General features: G+C 55.5%; 2 long non-coding RNA genes across 2 annotated transcripts in view; both read left to right on the forward strand.

The window, feature by feature from the left end:
* LOC123595360 overlaps nt 1-23992 on the forward strand; it is a 57693-nt gene extending 33701 nt beyond the window's left edge. Inside the window, exons 2-3 of the long non-coding RNA XR_006711142.1 lie at nt 15362-15475; nt 23751-23992. This is a non-coding gene — a long non-coding RNA (uncharacterized LOC123595360). The remainder of the gene's footprint in view (nt 1-15361; nt 15476-23750) is intronic.
* On the forward strand, nt 6466-14150 carry LOC123595361. Its single transcript, XR_006711143.1, has 3 exons — nt 6466-7305; nt 7562-7567; nt 13567-14150. It is a non-coding gene; the product is annotated as an uncharacterized LOC123595361 (long non-coding RNA).
* Nucleotides 23993-24335: the final 343 nt, after the last annotated feature.

The raw sequence follows: 24335 nt of genomic DNA on the forward strand, positions 1-24335 counted from the left end.
TCCCGCCGCCCTGTGGGTCGGGCACGGGCAGCCACGGCTCTTGACGCTGGTGGCCGCCATGTCTGGGCGGGACTGGAGGGGAAGAGGCCGCCCCGAAAGGGCCAGGAGCACCAAGCGAACAAACGGGCCAGGAGAAGCCAGCGGGCCAGGGGCGCTGGGACTCTGGCCTGGGAGAGCATTGGGCCGCGTGACCCTTGCCCTAGCAGCGGGGTCCCCGTGTGGCCCGGCCTCGGGTGGGGGGCGGAGAGGAGCCTGGAAACCGTGCCTTAGACCTGGAGGGGCAGTTGGAGGGGTGCTGCCACTCGGTGGGGGGCAGAGTCGGGACCCTGCTGTCCTTGTGTTCCATTCTGAGGATCAGGTGTGGGGCCCGGCCACCCATTGTCCAGGGGCTTTGAGTCGTTCTCGGGGTGCCTGGGGTTGGGGGGGGGGCGGTTGTCGGGAGATGTGGACGTGGCTCCCTGGTGCAGCAGAGTCCAGAAGGGACGTGCCCACCACGGGGTGAGTGAAAGTGAAAGTGAAAGTGGAAGTGGAAGTGGAAGGGGGAGGCGGCGGCGGCGGTCTTAGCCGCCGCCGCCGCCGCCGCCGCCGAAGCAGCCGCGGCAACCGCCGCCACCAACACCAGCGCCTCCTTCTCCTTCTCCGCCAACCCCCTCCCCCGCCCTTCAATAGCACATCTGGGCGCGAGAAGCGGTTGTCTGGCACAGACCCGGCAGCCGCGTTGCCATCCCCCCCGGGGCCTCACCCTCTCTGGCGGAGGCCTGGCCCCACCACCGATCACGCACTCAGGTCTCGGTCCCGCACCCGATTCTGGATCGCGCACTCGATCCTCGGCAGAGCCGTCCGCCGAGGACTCTGCGTTGGCGCACTTCAGCTTTCCGGGCCACCCTGTCCAACGTCCCACGGGAGCGTTCAGGGCAACGGGGAGGAATGGCCGTTGACATCTGCGGCCGGATGTCACTCTTGCTTCACAGCTGGTCATCGAGGGACCGGTGTGGACAGCCAGCCCGCCTGCCCGTTCACAGGGCCAGGCACCGTGGGATAGCGGGCCCGGTCCCGCTTTGGCCACCGGCGCCAGCGCTCAGGCACTCGTCTGCCAGTGCCACCGAGGAGGCTGACGCTCTGGATCCCGGGGGCAGACCTTAGGTGGAGACCTCTGCTGTCCCCACAAGCCCTGACCGGGGCGGGTCGTGCCTTCCCCTCCTCACTCGTCCACAGGCATCCACGCGCGTCTCTACCACACCCCCCCCCCCCCCCCCCCCATACCCTGCTGTCCATCCTCCTGCCGGGCACTGCCCCCTGCGAATGCTGAAGGCAGCCTGTTGCCCCTTGTCCTCACACATGTCGCCTTCCAGAATGCGTGGGGGGTGGGGTGGGGGGCGGGGGGAGGCCCTGGAGGGGCGGGACGTGGTGTCTGCTCGCCCGCTTACGTACACCGGGAGGGTGTGCCGGCTCACGCGTTCCTGGAACGCCAACCCCAGGGGCACGGTGTGGAGCTCCCGGACCTCCTAGCCCTCCGTGTCCCCCGCACCTTGCCCGAGAGCGCCGGAGGTGTCCTCGTGCCCTCCGGGCCCCGGCGCCACCTGGTGCACCTGCAGAGGTTTGGGTCTCCGGAACCGCGGAGCGCCCTGCTTGCCGTCTGGGGTACCCACCCCGAGGACAGGAAGTGGGTCACGCTGGCCCCGAGGCCGACGAGCAGGGTTTCGCTGGCCTGCCGTCGCCAGCCAGTGGGGAAAGGGGGCGTGGATGGGGTGACTCCCGAGGACGATGTCCTTATGGGCCGAGCGGACCCGGGCGCGTGTGCACACCCTCTGTCAGAGTTGCCGGGGTGGGCGCCGTGAGGGTACCTGGGGGCGTGCGTGCGGGACGGGGGAGGGGGGGGGGATGTGGAGGGACAGTGAGGGGTGTGTCTCTGTTTGGGGGAGCTGGTCGCGCGCCCGAGCCGGACCCACCCGAGTCAGGGGGCACCCGGGTGACCCTCCCTTGACGTGGACCCAACCCCGACGTTCAGGGCGGCTCGCCTCTCTAGGAACCGGGTCCTTCCTTCCCCTTGCGGCACATCTGTCTGTGTCCTTTGGGGTCTTGCGTGGCTCCTGCCTGTGCGTGTCTTTGCTTCGTGGTCAGTACGGAAGCCCTCGGCAGGGTGGGTAGGAGATGGTGGAGAATGGAGACGCTGGGTGTCCAGCCGGTCTGGAGGGCCAACTAAGTGTCTGTGAGCCTGCTCGGAAGTCCGGGCAGCCCAGAGTGTCCGGAATGACCGTTTGGACTTGAGGACCGCGGAGGGTGCGTGCAGGGGCGTGGCCGCGCGCGCGCGTCAGGTGAGACCGTGCGGCACGGGCCCCTTCGGGAGGGGCGGTGGGCATCCCTTCCCTTCCCTTCCCTTCCCTTCCCTTCCCTTCCCTTCCCTACCCTACCCTACCCTACCCTACCCTTCTTCCCTACCCTACCCTACCCTACCCTACCCTACCCTTCTTCCCTTCTTCCCTTCCCTACCCTTCCCGGGACCCCCCGCAGCTGTAGCACCCTTCGCCTAGGCCCCGGAGGCGAGCGTGCATGCGTGCGTGTGCCCCTGGCCGGACCCAGCGATCGGACCTCGTCCCACCAGGCGGGATGCCAAGCTGGCTCCGGGAGCGCGCGTCCCTTGGCGGGACGCTTGGTTCCAAGTTCCAACAACAGAGAGCCTGCAGCGTGGGTTCTCTGTCCCCTCCCGCCAGCACCAGCCCTCCTCCAGGCCTGAGTCTCCCACGTGCACAGGGTTTGTGTCCACCGGGGTGTGATTCGCCAGGGTTCCTCGAACTGAAGCGTGGGAAGGGACCGCCAGGGCCCTTCCGAGGTGGAGGATGCGTGGTTGGGCACGGGAGGTTGTGGCCAGGGGGCTGCGGGTGCGGGGAGGGGGCGCGGCGCTGCTGTGCACAGCTGGGACCCAATACATCCACCCGCTGGCCTAGGAAGAATGAGGCGCTGGGCCTCTGGGGCCGGACGCTTGGGAGAAGAAGCGGGTCCTGTTTGCAGGGCAGAAAGTGAAAGTGTTCCCCGAGGGTTGAAGTTGGATCAGTCTCGGGTTTGGGTCCGGGTGGTTGTCAGGAGTCCCTTTCTGCCCTTGGGCACCCAGACTGGGGTAAAAGCACACATCCATCATTGACCTGTAGAGGCACTTGCTGTGGAGTGGGTGGGCCTTCTCCCGAGGAGGAAAAGCATGACCTCCGGTTGTGATCTCCCTTTTTCTCCGCGGGGGGGGGGGGGGGGGGTGGGAGGGGGTGGGGGGAGGGAAGGGGGGCGGAGGGTTTAGGCCATGCGTGTGTGAGTGTGTGTGCTCGCGTATGCGAGTGTGGGTTTTGGCGATGGGGTTTCAGGGTGTTTGCCGCCGAGTGTGTGTTTGCCAGCGTGTTCGTGGTGTGTTTGTGTGAGTGTGTGTGTGTGTCTGTGTGTGTGATTATGCGTGCGTGTCCGTGTGCGTGCGCAGGCGCGCACCTGGTTCTTCTGCCGTGTAACGTGAGGCGGGCTGGGGCGGTCAGGGTACCCTCGCTATGACACAGGTCAGGTGTTCACCATAGGAGAGGACGGGAGCCGGTTGACAGGAAAGAAGACCGTTGGTTGGCCTCGTCCGGCCGTGCCAGGAGAGGCGCGGGTCCCGGAGCGCGTGGGCACAGCTGGGTGTCGCCCGCGCGCTGGCCTTGGCTCCCGTGGGAGCTGTCCAGGGACGGAGCCGGGGGCAGGCACGAGGCCTCTTTGGCGACTGCGGTGCGGCTCCAGGCTGCAGTCCACGCCTGAATCGCGGGGGCGCCCCGTGGGTGACGGGCCAGGCCCGCGGGACGCGTCCGTCGTCGATCCTCGGGAGGTGGACGCCAGTGTCGACCCCCAGCCCCCGGCCCGTGCCCGCCGGCCGCCTCACGCCTTCGTGTCGGCCGGCCTCTGGAGGCCTCCCGCTGGGGGCTGGCCTGGCGGGGAGTCCTGACGGACGATGCTCCCTCCCGGGGAGCATGGGCCCCGTCGGGCTCCGACTGGCCAGGTGGGGTGGGCTCGGCTCGGGCTCCGGGTCCACGACCAGTGTGTCTCCTGAGGTCTGCTGCAGACCTGCAGGGGTCCCGACGACCGAGCCCCGGAGAGGTTCAGGGCCACCGCGGGGAGCCTCGATGCCCCTCGCCCTGGCTTTCCGGTGCCGAGAGCCGAGAGCCGAGAGCCGGCTAAGTGCAGCAGCCAGAGGGGACGACGAGGCTGCGCTTGCTCCACGGAGCGTCCGACGCGGGGAGGGGCCCCGCGCAGAGTGGCGGAGCCGTGGGCGCCGCCATGTTGGAGCCCGGGTGGACTGGGCCCGGCCTTTTTTTCTTCGGCAAAGGGCGGAGGGAGAGGCCCTGGGGGAAGGGCGCGTGGGCATACGTGGTGCAACACTGCCATCAAGCGGAACTCGTTCGCTTTCCCGCGAGCCCCGCGCCGTGGCTTCCCTGCGAGCGAAGTGGGGAGTCCCGGGCGGCAGAGAACGGGGTCCTCCCTCCAACCCCCCGACTGCCCCCGGGTGCCGAGCTCCCGCAGGCAGGCGACCCGGGAGGCTCCAGAGACGGGTAGCGGGACAGAGCGCCAGGTCCCGCCGCCCTGTGGGTCGGGCACGGGCAGCCACGGCTCTTGACGCTGGTGGCCGCCATGTCTGGGCGGGACTGGAGGGGAAGAGGCCGCCCCGAAAGGGCCAGGAGCACCAAGCGAACAAACGGGCCAGGAGAAGCCAGCGGGCCAGGGGCGCTGGGACTCTGGCCTGGGAGAGCATTGGGCCGCGTGACCCTTGCCCTAGCAGCGGGGTCCCCGTGTGGCCCGGCCTCGGGTGGGGGGCGGAGAGGAGCCTGGAAACCGTGCCTTAGACCTGGAGGGGCAGTTGGAGGGGTGCTGCCACTCGGTGGGGGGCAGAGTCGGGACCCTGCTGTCCTTGTGTTCCATTCTGAGGATCAGGTGTGGGGCCCGGCCACCCATTGTCCAGGGGCTTTGAGTCGTTCTCGGGGTGCCTGGGGTTGGGGGGGGGGCGGTTGTCGGGAGATGTGGACGTGGCTCCCTGGTGCAGCAGAGTCCAGAAGGGACGTGCCCACCACGGGGTGAGTGAAAGTGAAAGTGAAAGTGGAAGTGGAAGTGGAAGGGGGAGGCGGCGGCGGCGGTCTTAGCCGCCGCCGCCGCCGCCGCCGCCGAAGCAGCCGCGGCAACCGCCGCCACCAACACCAGCGCCTCCTTCTCCTTCTCCGCCAACCCCCTCCCCCGCCCTTCAATAGCACATCTGGGCGCGAGAAGCGGTTGTCTGGCACAGACCCGGCAGCCGCGTTGCCATCCCCCCCGGGGCCTCACCCTCTCTGGCGGAGGCCTGGCCCCACCACCGATCACGCACTCAGGTCTCGGTCCCGCACCCGATTCTGGATCGCGCACTCGATCCTCGGCAGAGCCGTCCGCCGAGGACTCTGCGTTGGCGCACTTCAGCTTTCCGGGCCACCCTGTCCAACGTCCCACGGGAGCGTTCAGGGCAACGGGGAGGAATGGCCGTTGACATCTGCGGCCGGATGTCACTCTTGCTTCACAGCTGGTCATCGAGGGACCGGTGTGGACAGCCAGCCCGCCTGCCCGATCACAGGGCCAGGCACCGTGGGATAGCGGGCCCGGGCCCGCTTTGGCCACCGGCGCCAGCGCTCAGGCACTCGTCTGCCAGTGCCACCGAGGAGGCTGACGCTCTGGATCCCGGGGGCAGACCTTAGGTGGAGACCTCTGCTGTCCCCACAAGCCCTGACCGGGGCGGGTCGTGCCTTCCCCTCCTCACTCGTCCACAGGCATCCACGCGCGTCTCTACCACACCCCCCCCCCCCCCCCCCCCATACCCTGCTGTCCATCCTCCTGCCGGGCACTGCCCCCTGCGAATGCTGAAGGCAGCCTGTTGCCCCTTGTCCTCACACATGTCGCCTTCCAGAATGCGTGGGGGGTGGGGTGGGGGGCGGGGGGAGGCCCTGGAGGGGCGGGACGTGGTGTCTGCTCGCCCGCTTACGTACACCGGGAGGGTGTGCCGGCTCACGCGTTCCTGGAACGCCAACCCCAGGGGCACGGTGTGGAGCTCCCGGACCTCCTAGCCCTCCGTGTCCCCCGCACCTTGCCCGAGAGCGCCGGAGGTGTCCTCGTGCCCTCCGGGCCCCGGCGCCACCTGGTGCACCTGCAGAGGTTTGGGTCTCCGGAACCGCGGAGCGCCCTGCTTGCCGTCTGGGGTACCCACCCCGAGGACAGGAAGTGGGTCACGCTGGCCCCGAGGCCGACGAGCAGGGTTTCGCTGGCCTGCCGTCGCCAGCCAGTGGGGAAAGGGGGCGTGGATGGGGTGACTCCCGAGGACGATGTCCTTATGGGCCGAGCGGACCCGGGCGCGTGTGCACACCCTCTGTCAGAGTTGCCGGGGTGGGCGCCGTGAGGGTACCTGGGGGCGTGCGTGCGGGACGGGGGAGGGGGGGGGATGTGGAGGGACAGTGAGGGGTGTGTCTCTGTTTGGGGGAGCTGGTCGCGCGCCCGAGCCGGACCCACCCGAGTCAGGGGGCACCCGGGTGACCCTCCCTTGACGTGGACCCAACCCCGACGTTCAGGGCGGCTCGCCTCTCTAGGAACCGGGTCCTTCCTTCCCCTTGCGGCACATCTGTCTGTGTCCTTTGGGGTCTTGCGTGGCTCCTGCCTGTGCGTGTCTTTGCTTCGTGGTCAGTACGGAAGCCCTCGGCAGGGTGGGTAGGAGATGGTGGAGAATGGAGACGCTGGGTGTCCAGCCGGTCTGGAGGGCCAACTAAGTGTCTGTGAGCCTGCTCGGAAGTCCGGGCAGCCCAGAGTGTCCGGAATGACCGTTTGGACTTGAGGACCGCGGAGGGTGCGTGCAGGGGCGTGGCCGCGCGCGCGCGTCAGGTGAGACCGTGCGGCACGGGCCCCTTCGGGAGGGGCGGTGGGCATCCCTTCCCTTCCCTTCCCTTCCCTTCCCTTCCCTTCCCTACCCTACCCTACCCTACCCTACCCTACCCTTCTTCCCTACCCTACCCTACCCTACCCTACCCTTCTTCCCTTCTTCCCTTCCCTACCCTTCCCGGGACCCCCCGCAGCTGTAGCACCCTTCGCCTAGGCCCCGGAGGCGAGCGTGCATGCGTGCGTGTGCCCCTGGCCGGACCCAGCGATCGGACCTCGTCCCACCAGGCGGGATGCCAAGCTGGCTCCGGGAGCGCGCGTCCCTTGGCGGGACGCTTGGTTCCAAGTTCCAACAACAGAGAGCCTGCAGCGTGGGTTCTCTGTCCCCTCCCGCCAGCACCAGCCCTCCTCCAGGCCTGAGTCTCCCACGTGCACAGGGTTTGTGTCCACCGGGGTGTGATTCGCCAGGGTTCCTCGAACTGAAGCGTGGGAAGGGACCGCCAGGGCCCTTCCGAGGTGGAGGATGCGTGGTTGGGCACGGGAGGTTGTGGCCAGGGGGCTGCGGGTGCGGGGAGGGGGCGCGGCGCTGCTGTGCACAGCTGGGACCCAATACATCCACCCGCTGGCCTAGGAAGAATGAGGCGCTGGGCCTCTGGGGCCGGACGCTTGGGAGAAGAAGCGGGTCCTGTTTGCAGGGCAGAAAGTGAAAGTGTTCCCCGAGGGTTGAAGTTGGATCAGTCTCGGGTTTGGGTCCGGGTGGTTGTCAGGAGTCCCTTTCTGCCCTTGGGCACCCAGACTGGGGTAAAAGCACACATCCATCATTGACCTGTAGAGGCACTTGCTGTGGAGTGGGTGGGCCTTCTCCCGAGGAGGAAAAGCATGACCTCCGGTTGTGATCTCCCTTTTTCTCCGCGGGGGGGGTGGGGGGGGTGGGGTGGGGTGCGGAGGTGGGAGGGGGTGGGGGGAGGGAAGGGGGGCGGAGGGTTTAGGCCATGCGTGTGTGAGTGTGTGTGCTCGCGTATGCGAGTGTGGGTTTTGGCGATGGGGTTTCAGGGTGTTTGCCGCCGAGTGTGTGTTTGCCAGCGTGTTCGTGGTGTGTTTGTGTGAGTGTGTGTGTGTGTCTGTGTGTGTGATTATGCGTGCGTGTCCGTGTGCGTGCGCAGGCGCGCACCTGGTTCTTCTGCCGTGTAACGTGAGGCGGGCTGGGGCGGTCAGGGTACCCTCGCTATGACACAGGTCAGGTGTTCACCATAGGAGAGGACGGGAGCCGGTTGACAGGAAAGAAGACCGTTGGTTGGCCTCGTCCGGCCGTGCCAGGAGAGGCGCGGGTCCCGGAGCGCGTGGGCACAGCTGGGTGTCGCCCGCGCGCTGGCCTTGGCTCCCGTGGGAGCTGTCCAGGGACGGAGCCGGGGGCAGGCACGAGGCCTCTTTGGCGACTGCGGTGCGGCTCCAGGCTGCAGTCCACGCCTGAATCGCGGGGGCGCCCCGTGGGTGACGGGCCAGGCCCGCGGGACGCGTCCGTCGTCGATCCTCGGGAGGTGGACGCCAGTGTCGACCCCCAGCCCCCGGCCCGTGCCCGCCGGCCGCCTCACGCCTTCGTGTCGGCCGGCCTCTGGAGGCCTCCCGCTGGGGGCTGGCCTGGCGGGGAGTCCTGACGGACGATGCTCCCTCCCGGGGAGCATGGGCCCCGTCGGGCTCCGACTGGCCAGGTGGGGTGGGCTCGGCTCGGGCTCCGGGTCCACGACCAGTGTGTCTCCTGAGGTCTGCTGCAGACCTGCAGGGGTCCCGACGACCGAGCCCCGGAGAGGTTCAGGGCCACCGCGGGGAGCCTCGATGCCCCTCGCCCTGGCTTTCCGGTGCCGAGAGCCGAGAGCCGAGAGCCGGCTAAGTGCAGCAGCCAGAGGGGACGACGAGGCTGCGCTTGCTCCACGGAGCGTCCGACGCGGGGAGGGGCCCCGCGCAGAGTGGCGGAGCCGTGGGCGCCGCCATGTTGGAGCCCGGGTGGACTGGGCCCGGCCTTTTTTTCTTCGGCAAAGGGCGGAGGGAGAGGCCCTGGGGGGAAGGGCGCGTGGGCATACGTGGTGCAACACTGCCATCAAGCGGAACTCGTTCGCTTTCCCGCGAGCCCCGCGCCGTGGCTTCCCTGCGAGCGAAGTGGGGAGTCCCGGGCGGCAGAGAACGGGGTCCTCCCTCCAACCCCCCGACTGCCCCCGGGTGCCGAGCTCCCGCAGGCAGGCGACCCGGGAGGCTCCAGAGACGGGTAGCGGGACAGAGCGCCAGGTCCCGCCGCCCTGTGGGTCGGGCACGGGCAGCCACGGCTCTTGACGCTGGTGGCCGCCATGTCTGGGCGGGACTGGAGGGGAAGAGGCCGCCCCGAAAGGGCCAGGAGCACCAAGCGAACAAACGGGCCAGGAGAAGCCAGCGGGCCAGGGGCGCTGGGACTCTGGCCTGGGAGAGCATTGGGCCGCGTGACCCTTGCCCTAGCAGCGGGGTCCCCGTGTGGCCCGGCCTCGGGTGGGGGGCGGAGAGGAGCCTGGAAACCGTGCCTTAGACCTGGAGGGGCAGTTGGAGGGGTGCTGCCACTCGGTGGGGGGCAGAGTCGGGACCCTGCTGTCCTTGTGTTCCATTCTGAGGATCAGGTGTGGGGCCCGGCCACCCATTGTCCAGGGGCTTTGAGTCGTTCTCGGGGTGCCTGGGGTTGGGGGGGGGGCGGTTGTCGGGAGATGTGGACGTGGCTCCCTGGTGCAGCAGAGTCCAGAAGGGACGTGCCTACCACGGGGTGAGTGAAAGTGAAAGTGAAAGTGGAAGTGGAAGTGGAAGGGGGAGGCGGCGGCGGCGGTCTTAGCCGCCGCCGCCGCCGCCGCCGCCGAAGCAGCCGCGGCAACCGCCGCCACCAACACCAGCGCCTCCTTCTCCTTCTCCGCCAACCCCCTCCCCCGCCCTTCAATAGCACATCTGGGCGCGAGAAGCGGTTGTCTGGCACAGACCCGGCAGCCGCGTTGCCATCCCCCCCGGGGCCTCACCCTCTCTGGCGGAGGCCTGGCCCCACCACCGATCACGCACTCAGGTCTCGGTCCCGCACCCGATTCTGGATCGCGCACTCGATCCTCGGCAGAGCCGTCCGCCGAGGACTCTGCGTTGGCGCACTTCAGCTTTCCGGGCCACCCTGTCCAACGTCCCACGGGAGCGTTCAGGGCAACGGGGAGGAATGGCCGTTGACATCTGCGGCCGGATGTCACTCTTGCTTCACAGCTGGTCATCGAGGGACCGGTGTGGACAGCCAGCCCGCCTGCCCGTTCACAGGGCCAGGCACCGTGGGATAGCGGGCCCGGTCCCGCTTTGGCCACCGGCGCCAGCGCTCAGGCACTCGTCTGCCAGTGCCACCGAGGAGGCTGACGCTCTGGATCCCGGGGGCAGACCTTAGGTGGAGACCTCTGCTGTCCCCACAAGCCCTGACCGGGGCGGGTCGTGCCTTCCCCTCCTCACTCGTCCACAGGCATCCACGCGCGTCTCTACCACACCCCCCCCGCCCCCCCCCCCCCATACCCTGCTGTCCATCCTCCTGCCGGGCACTGCCCCCTGCGAATGCTGAAGGCAGCCTGTTGCCCCTTGTCCTCACACATGTCGCCTTCCAGAATGCGTGGGGGGTGGGGTGGGGGGCGGGGGGAGGCCCTGGAGGGGCGGGACGTGGTGTCTGCTCGCCCGCTTACGTACACCGGGAGGGTGTGCCGGCTCACGCGTTCCTGGAACGCCAACCCCAGGGGCACGGTGTGGAGCTCCCGGACCTCCTAGCCCTCCGTGTCCCCCGCACCTTGCCCGAGAGCGCCGGAGGTGTCCTCGTGCCCTCCGGGCCCCGGCGCCACCTGGTGCACCTGCAGAGGTTTGGGTCTCCGGAACCGCGGAGCGCCCTGCTTGCCGTCTGGGGTACCCACCCCGAGGACAGGAAGTGGGTCACGCTGGCCCCGAGGCCGACGAGCAGGGTTTCGCTGGCCTGCCGTCGCCAGCCAGTGGGGAAAGGGGGCGTGGATGGGGTGACTCCCGAGGACGATGTCCTTATGGGCCGAGCGGACCCGGGCGCGTGTGCACACCCTCTGTCAGAGTTGCCGGGGTGGGCGCCGTGAGGGTACCGGGGGCGTGCGTGGGGGCCGGGGGGGGGGGATGTGGAGGGACGGTGGGTGGTGTGTCTCTGTGACGTGGTGTCTGGTCGCTCGCCTACCTACACCTGGAGGGTGTGCCCGCTCAGTTGTTTCTCGAAGGCCCAAACCCGGGGGCACGGTGTGGACCTCTTGGATCTCTTCTTACCTTCCTCTTGCTGTTGAGTCGTTTTTGTGTCCGTATGTCCTTTGTAGTTAGGAGTCAGCTGGTGAACCCCTAGACGTTCGCGTTCACTAGAGTTAACTGGGATTTAATTTTGTAAGGGAAATGTTTCTCTCCAACGGGCATTTCCTGGTGTCCCTGAGTGGCTCAGTTGTTTAAGCATGAGAATTCCGCTCACGGAATTGAATTGTGGTTCATGGTTCGGAGCCAAAGTCCGGCTCTTTGTTGACCGCTCAGTGCCTGGAGCCTGCTTCAGATTCTCTGTCGTCTTCTCTCTCTCTCTGTTTCTCCCCTGCTCGTCCTCCTTGTCTCTCTCTCTCTCACAAATAAAGATGAAAAACATTTTTTTTTCTTCAAGGGAATTTTTATTAAGAAATAGAAATCAGTATCTGAACTACTTGTCTGAACTTCGAAGAAGGCACTACTAGTGATTTGTGAAACTCTTGTTCTTCTCTCTTCGTAATTAAAATGTTTTTTCTTGTGTTATTTTTTTTTTTTCTGTGAGAGAGAGACAGAAGGTGCAAGTGACCAAGGGGTAAAGAGGGAGAGAGCAAAGCTGGGCTCACCCAAAGTGGGGTTCAAAGTGAAGAACTGTGAGATTCCGTCCTGAGAAGTCTGATGCTCACCCGAGTGCGTCACCCAGGCGTTGTCTGATATTCTTATTCCAATTTACTTTTTACTCCAGCTTCAGAAACTGCAAGGATAGAAGGAAGCTTTTTTGTCCCTTATCATGGGTAAATGGAGTCTCTGTTTCGTTCTTCTATTTGAGTTGCTGAAAAATATCCATATTAATGAGGAAACAAGAATTACAAGAACAACTATGCCAACCTAAACCGATACATCATACCAGTACGTTCTGGCTTGCAAAGTTTCTGCTGAAAAATTAGATGATAGCCTTGTGAAGGTTCTTCTGTATGTAGGTAGGTCCTTTTGTTTGCTGCTTCTAAGATTCTAAGTTCTGATATTTTGGTGATCATCTCTTGGTGTGGTCCACTCTGATTTCATCCCGTTCGGGGCCTTCTGTGCCTCCCAGACCGGTTTCTTTCCCAAGGAAGGGAAGTTGTAAGCAGTATTTCTTTAACTACCTTTTCTGTTCTTTTCTCTCTTTTTCGGGGACCCCCTGCAATAAATGTGAATGTCAATATGTTTGATGTCCCAGAGGTCTAACGTGGTCATTAAAATTTTTTTGTTGTTGCTCAACTTTGATGGTTTCTAGCTATCCTATCTTCCAGATTACTGAGCGTTTTTAGATATTCTATTCTTCTTTGGTTTCATATTTCTCTTTGTTGAAGTTTGAGTTCATCCACCCTTCCCTCACTTCTAGCAAGCATCTTTATGAGCATTATTTTGAACACATAGGCAGATTGCTTATGTCCATTTTTAGTTCTCCTGACGTGTCTTATTCTTTCATTTAGAACATATTCCTCTGTGTCATTTTGCCTGACTCTCCCATTTCATTTTTTTTAAAGTAATCGTCATCCCCAGCGTGGGGCTCGAACTCACAACCCGGAGGTCAACAGTCACATGCTCCACCGACTGAGCCGACCAGGTGCCCCTGTCCTGTTTGTTTTTATGTATTAGGAAGACCGTGTCTCATGGTCTTCAAGGAGTGGATTTATGTAGAAAGCATCCTCGGGGGCCCAGAAGCACGATGTTACCTGAACACTAGAATGGGGTGTCCCACGTAGGCAGAATGCACACACTCTGGCCGGGGCCATGAGTGCCAGGGGTGGGCTGGTGGGTGGGATTAGACCCCAGTGTGGTGGGCTGTGAGGTCCAGCCACGACTGTTACGGGTACACTGGAAGGGAGTGTCGCCCTCCATTGTCCTGGGTAGGAGGGGCTTTAGAGGGCTGCCGGTCCCAGCCAAGGCTGCCCACCAGCCGTGTCAGAGTGGCAGCTGCACTGGGGTCTTCCAGCCCCAGCCATGGCTACCGACATGTGCATTGGGGAAGGGACTGCTTTGGAGGGGCTGCTTTTGGGGCAAGGTGAGTGGTTGTCACAAGGCAGATGGAGAGTGTCCGAACTGGGGCCCTCCCGTGTTGGCCCAGCTAGGCAGGAGGGCAAGAAACATGGCCCAGAAATTCATCAATCTCCCTTAGCTGTGGCCCAGGTACTTTTCAAAGTGCTGCCTGTGTGCTGGGTCTGTGAGCAAGTGAGTTTGTACATGAGCCCTTGAAAAGCAGAGTCTCCTTTCCTATTGTCCTCTGGCTCTCCCAGAGTGAAGGCCCAGTCTCGGAGTTAAGCCCTGCTGATTTCAAAGACAGACGTGATGGGGGAAGCATCTTTTTGGTGCAAGTACCCAGCTTGGCGGGGATGGGGGGGGTGGCTGATGTGGACTTTGACACTCTTCCTCCTCAGGGAGGACATGTGCATCGGTGATAGCCGTCTTGGCGGATACTGGGAGTGTGCGTCCTGAACAGACTTATTGACGTGGCTTCTTTAGATCTTTAAGGCGTGAATAGTTCTGCTAGTGTTCGGGTTCTTCTCAGAGTTGCTGTATACGTAGTTGTAGCCTTGGTGCGTCAATGGGAAGAGGGAAATGCAGGGGCCTCCTAGTCTGCCATCTTAATCAAGATTCCCAACCAAAATGGACAAGGAAACCACGGTTTATTTATCTGAGAAATACGGGAAAATAAAAAACTAAGAGTTGATTATGGTTATATTTACAGAGCTTTGTTTCTCTCTTTAGTTCGGAGTAGAGACTGGTGATATTTAACATACTGGAGAAATACTCGGGCTTAAGTGAACTGAGCGGTATCCATTTTTAATGGGCTTTTGTATGAGAATGCAAGCATATGGTAGGAGATCCTGAAGGACGCCCACTATACAATTACAGTGTCAGCTACGGGAATGGCATGAACATGAAGGCTGATGGCCAAGAGAACTCATTATTTGCTGACCTAACGTGTGCCAGACGCTCTTCTTAATAATGGAAATACAGCCATTAAAGAGACAAAAAATGTCCCTTCTCACATGAGGCTCACATTCCAGTGGGGGAGAATGAAAAAGTAAGATTGATGAGACGTGTATATACCATGATAGATGATGACCCATCCTATGCAGCACACTTAGGCAGGGGAGGGGAGCAGGACCTGGGGAGGCTGGGGGGATTTGCACCTTCAGGTAGGTTGTTCAGGGAAGGCATCACTGAGGGGACAGAGATCCCGAAGGAAGGTAGGGGGAGAGCCCCGTGGAGATCTGGGGATGAAAGACGCAACGAGAGCGAACACCCAGTACCTCTTCCCGCCGTTAACCTGTTTAAATCTTTCAGCCACTGACCAGCGGTCACCTTCCCTCCCAAGTTGACACCAACAGGTGCCGTGTTGGATTTTGGCAATATGCAAGTGGTCAGGTAGGGCCAGAAGTACCGGGACGGTTTACGTGATTAGGATATGGTTTAAGGCCTTTTCCACTTTGAATAAACTGAGGCTCTAGCTACACACACTAAGCGTGTATGCTTCCATAAAATGGATCACTTCAGAAGACACGTATAGATTGTTCCTTGCTTAGCGTCTTGGCAATTCTGTGTTTCTTCAGTAAGCTCTAGGCCCAATGTGGGCCTTCAACACACGACCCTGAGATGGAGTCGTATGCTCTGCCGACTGAGCCAGCCAGGCGCCCCCCCCTTGCTTAGCATCTTACGTGGCTCGGTCCAGTTTTGTAAGGTGTTTACAGGTAGCTGAGTAACAGAGCTGTACAAAACGCAAGGTGTCCCTTGCCACCTAGTGCTGGGACGGACGCTCATCTCTCATTAGAATCATTAAGTTACAAGTGGGAAAAAATTTCCATATCCACGGATGCAGGGCTGACAGGTTATTTCATTAACCTCAGGGGCAGTAGCTCAGGGACATCAAAAAAAAAAAGGCAGATGGGTATCTTTGGCCACAAGCCTGAATCCCAGCAAGTTACAAACTGAAGTCACTAAATGGTCACAGTTGGTGACATCACAATGGATTTATAGTATATAAGACCCAGACCAACTTTAGGTTTAGGCTGATTTCTCCTAAGGGTGTGTGGTGGCTGGAAGAGTTTCTCTTACAGAGGAAGTAAAAGCTTGATACATTTTTCTCTTTCATGTAGAATCTTTACTTAGAGAAATTGATTTGTGTCTGTGACCAGGGTAATCAAAAATACTTTCTTTCCTTTTTGGGTCCTAGGTTTATAAGAAAAGTGAGAGAGTGTGATCTTCAGTGTGTGCTGCACGAGCAGTGGTGTGGACCCAGAGTTCAGGCACAGGCGAAGAACGGACACGGATTTCACACTCCTGATAGGTGTGTAAGTGAACTCTGAGTTGCACTTTGATTCTGTGTTAGCCCTTCTGTACACAGGCTCCTTTTTCAAAATAGGCCTCTCACTGAACTTCCTCTGGTAACATCTGGTTGGCACCGTGTCCACGCATGCTCAGTCGCTCTAATGATGATGCGATCGTGATGCGATAATGATGGTGATTATGAGGGTTCTGCCTGGGGAACTGGAAATAGTAACGTACCTGGTGAGTTCCAAACTCAAAGCCCAGCAAAGGCCATTATTTGACTAGCGTTGATGTTGTGTATCTGGTAGGGATGGAATATAAGTTGTGCCTTGTGTTTTATCTCCTTGATGTTTGCAAGCATGACTTTCTGAAATGTTTTAATCCAGCTTTTACCGGTGCCACAGAGGTTTTGTAGAAATCCTGTGTACGTTAGGTTTCAATGAGTATTATAGCTATGTGCTTAGTGCCCGAGGTTGAGCAAAGAAAGGCAGCTAACTTCAGTAACTTGAGACCTTTTCAAGCTGTCAGGGTAGCCTGATATATTTGTTACCTCTAGCACCAGCAAAGATGTCAGGCGATCCTGTTTGTCTCCCTAGAGCGCGAAAGAAAGGAGGACTCTCCTGTCCTGTCCTGTACCGGATCTAGAGGATGACATTGGAACTTCCCTTGTGAAATGTAGTCTGCTCTGGGGCCTTCTAGTCAGCAGTTTGATTTATACATAATCAGAATCTCTGTTGGGGAGGATCGACCATAAACTCACTTGTCATTTCTTTAGAAGAAGAAAACTCTACCTGTCGAATGCCAATTCTGTGCTGTTCTTTTGGTCTGTAGCACAGGGCAGGCTCCGAGTAATAGTGAAAGATGACTAGCTTATTATCACGATGTACTCTTTTGTGAGTTTAATAGTAATACACATGTAGGTGGTTTAGAACGTTATACACGTTTGATGATGGAGCCCTAAGAGACCGTTTTCTGATGGTTGTCGTGGCTTATGACCTCTTCTGGACCATACCCTTGGCGCTCTCTCTCCTGCTGACATGGGTGAGTGGGTCAGGGTTCAGTAGACCCGTGCCAGCTCCAAAGTTCTGTGAGTCAGCAGTGGGAGTGGGGAGAGAGGAGGGCACGTGGGAAGAGAGGGTAGACAGTACCGAACAACCCCTGTGATCCCATCAACCTGCCGTCTCTGATTTTGAACAAATCTCTTTACTTCTCCGGGTTTTGATCTTCAGCTAATATGTGGGTCAATTAAATGAAAAGGTCTTAAAAACGTATGGTCGAGGACCTTTCGGAGATGCCGATTAATAGTATGAAAAATAAATTTTAAAAAACGGACATGTGCACAAATTAGCAGATACCTAAGTATAAGGAAAAGTCTAGACCTCTCTTTTCAAAGCTTTTTATTGAAGAATAATCAAAATAGTGTTTACTTCAGGTACATAGTATAATAATTCCTGTCAACAAATGTTAGACTCTTAGTGACTACATTTCCTATGCTGTATTTTCATCTCCATGACTTAATTACTTTGTAAGTATAAGTTTATCCCTCTTCAAAAAAAATGAAAAAAAAATTTTTTTAATGTTTATTTTTGAGAGAGTGAGAGTGGGGGGTCGGTGCACAGAGAGACACAGAATTTGAAGCAGGCTCCAGGCTCTGGGCTGTCAGCACAGAGCCCGACATGGGTCTCAAACCCACGAACTGTGAGATCATGACCTGAGCCGAAGTCGGACGCTCAACAACTGAGCCGCCCAAGCGCCCCTAATGTTTATTTTTGAGAGCGCAATTAGGGGAATGGCAGAGACAGGGGGACATAGGATCTGAAGAGGGCTCTGCACTGACAGCAAGAGAGCCCGACAAGGGGCTCAAACGTGCGAACCATGAGATCATGACCTCAGCCAAACTGGGACGTTTAACTGACTGAGCCACACAGGCGCCCTTAGAAGTTTATCCCTCTTAATCCCCTTTATCTGTTTCTCCCACTCCCTATCAACTCCCTTCTGGCAACCACCAGTTTGTTCTCTGTACTGAAGAGTCTGGTTTTCTTGTTCTTCTTGGTTCATTTATGTTTCTTAAATTCCACATATGACTAAAATCATATGGTATTTGTCTTTCTCTGTTTGGCTTCTCCCACTTAGCATAACACGCTCTAGGTCCATCAATGTCGCTGCAAATGGGAAGATTCCTTTTTTTTTTTTTTTTTTTTGATGTTTATTTCTGAGAGACAGAGCATGAGTGGGGGAGGGGCACAGAGAGAGGCGTACACAGAATCCCATGTAGGGTCCAGGCTCTGAGCTGTCAGCACAGAGCCCCGATGTGGGGCTTGAACTCATGAACTGCGAGATCATGACCTGAGCCAAAGTTGAACGCTTAACCGACTGACCCACCCAGGTGCCCCAACCACATTTAAACATATCTAACAAACATCCTAGAAGCTTGCAACCGTACAAAAAGGACAGAGATACCTGTAGTTGAATTACTTGTGCTTGAGTAGAGGAAGTAAATATTAGGAGCAGGGAAGAACTATTCCCTCAGAATATTGTGAACTGCCTGTTTATATCCTTTGCTCTTTTTTTTCATTTTGCTGTTTCTTTCTTATTTTTCTTAATTTTCTAACGCTTACTCATTATTGACAGACAGAGGGAGACAGAACATGAGCATGGGAGGGGAAGAGAGTTAGTTGCACATACGTAGCTGCTATCTCGGTGTGTCCACTGGACGAGGGGAGATCAGGATCCTCCTACTCTGCTATCTTCCTGACCTCCTTTGCATCTCGGATCTCTCTCTTAAGAGCACCCCTACTTAGGGTGCTTGATTTCACTTCCGATTTTACAGCTCTGTCATTCTAGTGCTTTCTATCACTCAAATCACACAGGCCCCTACCTGAAACCCTCCAACCATTTCCCACTGAAATTAGAGTAACAGGGGCGCCTCAGTGACTCAGTCGGTTGAGCATCTGACTTCGGCTCAGGTCATGATCTCACTGTCCATGAGTTGGAGCCCCATGTCAGGCTCTGTGCTGACAGCTCAGAGCCTGCTTCGGAGTCTGTGTCTCCCTCTGTCTCTCAAAAATAAACATTAAAAAATTAGAATAACAGAAATTCCCAAACATGGTTACATGAATAAAATCTAGCTACTCTTTGCCCCTCACACGGAGCTTTTGGCTATGCCAACTGAAGTTTCACTTGTCATTGTCAGTGAGTAGGTCTGATGAATATTTTTTGACATTTTGAATACAACAGCAATGGGAAATGCATAACATAATTTGAAGATAATAAGTAGGGTACAAATGAAAAATAATACAATTTGTAGACCTGTTCTACAACGTGATGTCATGTTTGACGTTACAACCCCCAGCCAGGAAAAGAAACCTCGAAGGAGATGGTCACTGGTAATTGACAGAAAAGCCTGCAGGGGATCACATTCCTGGGTACGTCCACAGCTATTATCTTCATAATCAGAAGGATCTTCATCAGATACTCTATTATGGAGAAGTCCCTTGTGATAGGAGATCAGTTGTGATCTGAGAACTGTGAGGGGGGGAAATAAGGTGACCTGCAAAGCCTTGGCCAGTAATTCTCCAGCTGTCCAAACAACTGGAGGTGCACAGAATGCACAGGTCTTATTTTTGTAAAGGAGAAGGGGGATAGCATCTAGCTAGGGATAGTGGTTTGGTTAAATGAACATTATTTCTCATAAAAGAGCACCACTGAGTTGTTGAAAGATTGTATCAGAAGGTTTGGTGCAGAATGGGCTGGTACATTCAAGTAGGAATATCCAAAAGTCTTGGCATAATGGAGATGGGACAGTTGAAAAGATTTCTATTAGAACAGGTGGAAGATACACAATTTGTAAAGAGGAAATCATATAAAGGGAAGGGGTGGGTTTCCATTTTTTGCTAACCCATTGACCCAGGAGGTAGGTGGTCAGCATAAAACATGGAAGGTTTTCTTTTTTCTATTTTTATTATTTTTTGAGAGAGAGAGACAGGGAGTGAGCAGGGGAGGGGCAGAGAGAGGGAAACAGAATCTGAAGCAGGCTCCGAGCTGTCAGCACACAGCCCAATGCAGGGCTTGAACCCATGACCCACAAGATCATAAACTAAGTGGAAGTCGGACGCTTAACCGACTGAACCACCCAGGCGCCCCAACATGGAAGGTTTTCTTAAGGCAAGAACATCCTTACGTTGAAAGTGATGGGAGGGATGTGTTTTGCTGTAACTAATGGAAATATTTGGAGGTATAAACTATATATAGCTTAACATTACGGGGTATTATTATCAGTAAAAGACCTAGTAGGAGTGTGGTGACAAATCCAACAGTCAGAAAGGTTTCCAGAAGCAACAAGGGATTGTGACACTTGAATTATAGCATTGTTTTCCCAATCAAAAGTGGAAATGGAAGAGAAAGAAGCCTCATGAGGATTGGTATGATGAATCTTGTGAACATAATACTGGCCTGCTCCCGAGTCTTGTGAGAGGAGTCTCTGAAGATGTCATCTGCTTCACTTTCCAAGAAAGGGTTAGTTTGAGGTCTCCTGTTGGTTTGGTGGTCCAGTCAGATGTTGAAGTCTCTTTAAAATGAAAAACATGAACCCGTGAGCCTGTGCCTTTTAATTTAGCAGCACAATGATTGGTCAATAGTACCTGGTATGATCCCCTCTCGCAAGGCTGGAGGGAATCTTTATGGAGAGCTTTTTCCGATAAACCATGTGTCCAGGCTGAAGGTCATGATGTTTGATGTCTTTATCTCCTAGGAGTGCACTGTGAAAAGACTGTTCTACCAATTTCTCACTTCTTTGAAGGGGCTATATCAACCCCTTAGAAGTCATCATCTTACCTTTAAGTAAAAGTTTGGTTCATATGCATCTTGATCTAATCTCATCAGTCTTCCAATATTCTTTCAAAGGGTGAGAGTTAGATCTACTCCCAGTGGGAGACACAAAGATTCAGTAGTACCAAGGGAAAGGCTTTTGGCCATGGCAAGTGTTTTCGGAAAAATCCCAAAGTTTCGCTAGTTAGGTTTTTATAATGCCATTGGTTCACTATAAAAGGCTGCATGATGGAGGATGGATAGGCACCGTAGAAATGGTGCATAATTGGCTAAAGGTGGCAAATGGCCTATACTATCTATCCAGTGAAATGGGTGTCTCAGTTACTATGAAGTTCCAAGGGTATTTTCCCCAATTGGGAATAATCTTTTCCAACAGGATTTTTCCTATTGCTTCAACTGTAGCTCTGTGTCAAGGAAAGGCTTCTATCCACTGAGAATACATACAAACCGTTACTAAAACATATTACTACCTTTGCGATGGCACCAGCTAGATGAAATCCAATTGCCATATCTCAAAAGGGCCCAGAGGGTAAGGGAAAATGTCCCTTTGAACTATGAAGGGGCTTCCAGAGTTATGTTTGGGGCAAATCCGACATTCTTTATAACACTGGGGGGCTATTTCTAGAGATGGTTTCCAAAAATACTGTTTTCCCAAAGGACCATCTTGCCAATATTTCAATGGGTAAGTTCATGAATCCAATTAAGAATGGAATGGGTTCCTGGATGGGGCACCCAGGACTCAGCACTCCTACTGGGTGTTTATCCGAAGGAAATAAAGTCACTATCTTGAAGAGATATTTGCACACCCATCTTCATTGGAGCATTATTCACAATAGCCAAAGCATGGAAACAACCTAGGTGTCCAATGGTAGAGGAATGGATAAAGAAAATGTGATACACAAACAATGGAATATCATTCTGTCCTAGAAAAGAAGAAAATCTGATCATTTACAACAACATGGATGAAATTTGAGGGCACTGTGCCAAGTGAAATAAAATCAAACAGGGAAAGAGCAATACAATATGATCTCACTTATGTGGAATCTAAAAACTAATTCAAAGAACAGTAGACTAGTGACGGGCGGGGCGGGGGAAGGGAGTAAAGGTGGTCCAAGGGTGCAAACTTCCAGTTATAAAATGAGTAAGTTCTGGGGATCTAATGTACTGCATGGTGACTATAATTAACAATACTGTACTGTATACATGAAAGTTGCTGAGAGATATTTATTTTTTAATGTTTATCCATTTTTGAGAGACACAGATAAGCCTAAGTGGGGGAGGGGCAGAGAGGGAGACACAGAATCTAAAACAGGCTCCAGGCTCCGAGCTGTCAGCACAGAGCGCGACGCAGGGCTCGAACCCACGGACCGTGAGATCATGATCTGAGCTGAAGTCAGACACTCAACCGACTGAGCCACCCAGGCGCCCCTGAAAGTTGCTGAGAGATCTTAAAAGTTCACACCACACACACAAAAAGGTTACTGTGTAATGGTGATGGATATGTTAACTAACCTTATTGTAATTATTTCATGAGCTATACATATACCAAAGATATACACATATCAAATCACGTGGTACACCTTAAATGTACCCCCATGTTATATGTCAATTATAGCTCAATAAAGCTGGGGAAAAAATAGATCGTAATAGCCCTCCTCTTTCTGGTGAGGGAGAGAGAGAGACACTTTTTACCGATGGAAATTTCCTTTACAAAAGAAAGCTTGTGCTGTTTTAGAAGCATTTCCTATGTTGGCTGGTTCTCAATGGCCTTGAGCTTAAAATAGTCCCTATTCCAAAGAAGCCTACTTTGGGGTGTTTCATGATGATTTGAAAAATTGGGTCCATGGTATTTCCTTTGAAAAAGCAAAGCCCCAATAATTTTAGTAATTCCAGAAGCTCTGTATACCTCTTTAAATCTAAACTACTATCTGTAGGTGGTCATGTAAAGTTATGTATGATGAAAGATCCCATTATACTTAAAATCATTATTAGGAAGTCTAAGCTTTAGAACTGATTAAATCCAAGACATTTGATCAGTCACTTAAACTTTTGGAGTTTGGTAACTCTTCTGTAAATAGTGAGATGAAAGTACTCATCCTATCTACATTAAGTTCAAGTGTTTTTAGGTTTATTTATTTACTTTGAGAGAGAGAGAGAGGGAGCATGGGTGGGAGGAGCAGAGAGAGAGGGAGAGAGAAAACTGGAGCAGATTCTAGGGTGTCGGCGCAGACGCCGATGCAGGGCTCAATCCCACAAACTGTGAGATCATGACCTGAGCCGAAATCAAGAGTCAGACACTTAACTGACTGAGCCACCCAGGTGCCCCTCTACGTTACAGGGTCCTAATGAGGATCAAAAGTAAGGCAAAAATTTTGATAAGCATTGTCCCTGTGCAAATGGATGTTACTTATCATTAGTTATTGGTATTAGAAAATAGCTCAGTCATCAATGTTGTAAGACAGACTCTTGGTGCTCCCTTAGGGATCAACCCATGGCCTTGTATTGTCCATATTTGAACCAACTAGTCTAACAGCCCATACCAGATAGACTAATTCTCCTTTGCATATGTTTATCACGAAATCTAGGTTTTCATTATTTTGGAATACTATTTCACAAGGCCTTTGATGAGGAGGCCAACTCTCCTAGTATGAGAGTATTAGCAGTAGTCACTATGGCGGTGCCTGGGTGGCCCAGTTGGTTAATTGTCTGGACTCTTGATTTCAGCCCAGGTCATGATCTCAGTTGTGTGATCGAGCCCCACGTCAGGCTCTATACTGACACTGCGGAGCCTGCTTGGGATTTTATACCTCTCTGCCCTTCCCCTACTTGCTCGCCTTCTCTCTCTAAAGAAGCAGTCATTATGTAGTTTAGAATGATCACCATGGGGCGCCCGGGGTGGCTCAGTCAGTTAAGCGCCTGACTTTGGCTCAGATCACGATCTCATGGTTTGTGAGTTCGAGCCTGTGTCTGGCTCTCTACTGTCGGTGGGGAGCCTGCTTTGGATCCTCTGTCCTCCAAAGGCTCTGCCCCTCCCCCACTCGTGCTTGCTCACTCTCTCCCAAATAAATATTTAAAAACTAAAAAAAATTCAGGGCACCTGGGTGGTTCAGTCGGTTAAGTGTCCAACTTTCACTCAGGTCATGATCTCACGGTTTGGGAGTTCGAGCCCTGCGACGGGCTCTGTGCTGACAGCCTGGAAACTGGAGCCTGCTTGGATTCTGGGTCTCATTCTCTCTCTGCCCCTCCCCCACTTGTGCTCTCTCAAAAATAAAAAAAAAAAAATGCTCATCAGATACCTATACAAGTCCTTTGCACGTAGTGTTATATCACTGAATGCTGATAAATTAATAAGTGGTATATAATCTATATGTCTTATAATCTATGTGAGTCTTAAGTGTCTATTACTATGCATTCTGGGCTGCATATTCTATGACAAGTATTGGAAGAGTGGCTTATTTATATCGTAGGAACATGGACTTGGAGGTTGCTCGTGAATCCCAGGACCTCCACTGCATCTACAGGCAAGAGGGGCATCCCCACCACCAGCTCTACCAGCACCACCTCTAACTGCAGGAATTGCTCCTCCAAGTCCTTCGCCTCTACTAAATGGTATCCACCGCCGTTGCCTTTGTTGGGGGATCGGTGATCCATAATCACACCACCCGCTCTGAATTATGAATGGAAGTACAAATAAATGTATAAACCTGCACTCCATGTGTATTTCATAATCTTTATTTATTTTGAGAGAGAGAGAAAGAGCCTGTGTGAGGGGGGTGAGGGACAGAGACGGCCGTGGGGGACAGAGGATCCAAAGCGGGCTCTGCACTGTTGCATATTTGTCTTCTGCCACTTTGCCAAATCCACTTAACAACCCGTGTGCGTGCCTGCATATGTGTGCGTGTGTATTCTTTGGGATACTCCACGTATTGGAAATCATGTCATGTGCAGAAAGACTTGCTGATTTGGGTGGCTTTTATTTCATTTTCTGGCCTAATTTTGCTATAGCTAAAACTTCTAGCAAAATCTTGAAGTGGCAATAACAGGCAACCTTC

The sequence above is a fragment of the Leopardus geoffroyi genome, chromosome X, assembly GCF_018350155.1.
Source record: "Leopardus geoffroyi isolate Oge1 chromosome X, O.geoffroyi_Oge1_pat1.0, whole genome shotgun sequence".
Taxonomy (NCBI): Eukaryota; Metazoa; Chordata; class Mammalia; order Carnivora; family Felidae; genus Leopardus; species Leopardus geoffroyi.